This window comes from Theropithecus gelada, chromosome 12 (assembly GCF_003255815.1).
Source record: "Theropithecus gelada isolate Dixy chromosome 12, Tgel_1.0, whole genome shotgun sequence".
NCBI lineage: Eukaryota > Metazoa > Chordata > Mammalia > Primates > Cercopithecidae > Theropithecus > Theropithecus gelada.
In genome coordinates this window covers 76,086,078-76,089,744 of record NC_037680.1, presented here as the reverse complement: position 1 = coordinate 76,089,744, position 3,667 = coordinate 76,086,078, and the positions used below count along the sequence as shown (strand labels likewise).

At 41.5% G+C, this 3,667-nt stretch overlaps 1 pseudogene across 1 annotated transcript; it reads right to left on the bottom strand.

Moving 5' to 3' along the window:
* Nucleotides 1–955: 955 nt before the first annotated feature.
* LOC112636504 lies at nt 956–2,074 on the bottom strand (annotated as a pseudogene). Its single transcript, XR_003122190.1, has one exon. The product of XR_003122190.1 is annotated as a selenide, water dikinase 1 pseudogene (transcript).
* Between the last annotated feature and the right edge of the window lie 1,593 nt (nt 2,075–3,667).

Sequence of the window (3,667 nt, the reverse complement as noted above, 5' to 3'; positions counted from 1 at the left end):
AAGAATTAGGCTATCTGCTGATTTCAAGAAAACAAAAGGCCTGAAATCACTGTACAAAATAGAAAATGTATTAAACACTACCATCCACAGAACAGTCTTTATTATTGATTACATTTTAAAATTATTTGTGTAATTGTATATTGAATTGTAAATGAGTATTATACATGAACCTCCTTTCGGAAGGCAATTCCTTGTAGCACTAAAGAACATCTAATTACATTGCAAAAAGTATCCTTTTTTGCTATCGATAAAGAAAACAGCTAGTGATGTGACTGTAAATATCAGGAAGTCTACAAAAAAAGAAATAAGATTTCTTTTTTTTCTCTTCAAAGTGTTCTCCAAGCAGTGAAGCACTTGCCATGTTGAACTGAATGCACTACTGAATGCACTATGGGAGAATGTTCTGGGTCCAAGATGCTTTTGAGAGATAAGACTAGGCTTTTCCAAATCAAATATTCAAAGAAATCATGCAACCCTTTTATAACTGGGATACCGTCATATGCCACTTACCAATGCTGTCTCTCCAGAAAACCATTCAAGATGCTTAAAAAAAAAAAATCAGACTTATGATAAATATACATCAAATGGGATCTATATACCAACTGCTATTTGACACGACTACTGGTAATGTCTGTGCTATGTGAAAGCAACTTTAAAAAGAGCCTATGCGGCAAGAGGTAAGTGTCTAAAGATTCAAAATGAATGAACAGTATTGGATAACAATATAATTCTCAACTCAGAAGCTGCCTCAAGATTAGGTGCATCTTCACTTAATGTAACAGGAAAAAAAAGCAATGGATTTTATTTTATTAATCGTATCCACTTACAAACCGACCTAAGGTCACCTGATATGTAGACACAATGAGATTTCTGTTGTTTATAGCCTTTAATTGAAGTGATGATAAAGGAAATAGATCTATTTAAAAACAAAACCAAACAGCTATTTCTGTCTAGATTAAGAGGTGGCCCTGGATGTGGGATTCACATTTTGAGGGGCCACTTGTGGTGCGACCTCGATGATCCCGGGTTTGTCTATGATTCTGGCTGTGCAGTTGCCCTTCTCTACAATCCCAATAATCCATGCTTGGTGGCCTTCACCATATTTGGGGGACTTTATCTCTGCACAGAACCGAGCTGCTTGCTGAGGTGGTAAACAGATCAGAAGGCTGCCTGTGGTCTCTGGGCAGGTCCCATGCATGAGGCCGAACATGTTTCCGCATGCCTTGCTCACCACGGCCATCTTGGCAAGCACTGGGAGGTTGTGAATTACAAACGACACTTCGTTCCTCTGCTGCTTGGCCAGGTTCTGCGTGTGGCCCCAAATCCCAAAGCCCGTGATGTCAGTGGCCGCGTGGGCATTGAACGTGTGCATGAGTCCTGCAGCTGTCCTGTTGAGCCTTGCCATGTTCATCATGGCCTCCTGGTAGGCCAGCTCTATATCTTCTTGAGTGAACACTAGTTTAATCTTATTCCATTTCTCAGGAATATCCAGCCACTGGTGCACAGCCACTGCCACCTGTGTCCCCAGGGGTTTTGTCAACACCAGCACGTCTCCTGGCACTGCATTGTCTGGCATGATAAATTCACTGGGCTGGCAGACAGTGGTAGCGACTCCTCCCAGGACAATCCAGGGGTTTAGTACTGTTTGGCCGCTGGTTACAGATGTTCCTGCTTCTTCAGCTGCATCTTTAAAACCTTGGTTAATCAGAGGCATCACTTTATCCCCTTCCCTGTCAGTCATTTTATTACTGACTCCAAGGAGCATCAGCATATTGTCACATTCCATGACCCCCACTGCATAGAAGTCACTGAGGACACTGGCACTTGCTATCCTGCCCGTCATGTAAGGGTCTTCTACGATCGGGTAAATGTAATCTGTGGTTTGAACCAAGGAACGCCCACCGTGCCTCAAAGGAATGACACAAGTGTCCATTCTAATGTCAAGCCTTGGCATAACGGCTCCCAGAAACTGCTTATCTTCTTGGAAATGGTTCACCTGTAAAGATTTCAGCAATTTTTGTAGGACATCTTGGGACACTTTCCAGCCTGTGCCCTTCATTTCAGTGAATCTGGTTAGCCAGAAGCTCCTGTCCAATTCGTAACTTTCTGGGTTGAAGGACTCCCGTGTACACACAGTTCTTGGGTCCCCGCTCGCCTCACAGCTCAGCCCCTCCCCTCCCTCTGCGGGTTGGCAGAATTCTTTATGGATCCACCAGCTCGCTTTGCGCCCTCCGCCTCCTCCTGAAAACAGGCCGCGGGCTCCTCCCACAATGCACCGGGCGCAGCCGGGCTCCCTTAGCGTCGCTTGACTAAAAATGCCGCGCCCAGCGGCGGCTGGGGCCCGGAGCTTGGTCACCGAGGGGGCTCGCCAAGCCGCCGCGCTCCCCAAATGTAGACAATTTTCTGTAACAACTGAAAGCAGACCCAGAAGTGAAGACCTAGATGACACTTTGGAACTTCTCATGTGCTGGGTTTTGTGTTTAAAGGCCATTCAACATAATGCGGCATATTTAAAACATAAAGTAATTTTTAAATGCTTTACATTCATTTCTCTTTCAGACTTAATAAATGCTACTACTTTCAAATACACCAAGGAATAGAAGAATTTATATTTATTTTCCTGATGGCATTGTAGGAAGGTATTTCAGATCATTAATAAGGGAAGCTAGGTACTTAAATGCCTTCCTCAAGCATAAGGGGTTAATTTATCATTGGTATGTTAGACTTGAGTATATCACAGTGGTTTGGATAATTAGATTATTGTCATAGTTTCTCAGTTACCATGAGAACTTACTTTTTTAAAAAATCAACTTTATCAAGGTATAATTTACATGAATAAAATGCATCCATTTTAAGCATACATTTAGATAAGTTTGACAAATGTGTATGTCTGTGGAACTACCATCACCACAATCAGGATATGGAACATCCACATCACCCAGAAAGTTTCTTCATGTCCCTTTGCAGTCAACCCCCTCCCCTACAGACCCTAGGAAAACACTGATCTACTTTACACCGCAGTAGATTAATTTTGTTTGTTTTAGAATTTGATATAAATTCAATTACAAAGTATGTACTCTTTTGTGTCTGACTTCTTTCACACCGCATCATGTTTTCAGATTCATTTGTGTTGCATGTGTCAGTAGGTTACATTTAGGCTGCTCACAACTTTTGGTTATTATGAATAAAGCTACTATGAACATTTATGCACTGGTCTTTGTGAGAACATAGGTTTCATTTTTCTTGGGTAAGTACCTAAAAGTGAAATTGATGGGTTCTTTGATAAGTGTATATTCAACTTTATAAGAAACTGTGAAATTGTTTGTCTAAAGTGGTTGCATCATTTTTTACTTTCACTGACACTTGCTGACACTTGGTATTATTATTCTTGTTAAAATAAGCAAAAGAAGTAAAAAGCTGAAGATTCTAAAAAACCAACAACTCTTCTTGTATCTGTAAGAGGAGTGAGGACACAGGGAAAACTTCAAAATTGGAAAGACCAGCAGGGGAACACAGAGAATCACAATTTACTAGAATAGACACCCACAAACAGAAACCTCCATATTCTATTCTTAACAAGGCCTGTCCTCAGGAGAAACTATTTCATCAGACCCGAATGTGTTGGGGTTTAATCAGAGCCTTAACCACCAAGGGGAAGAGAAATGCC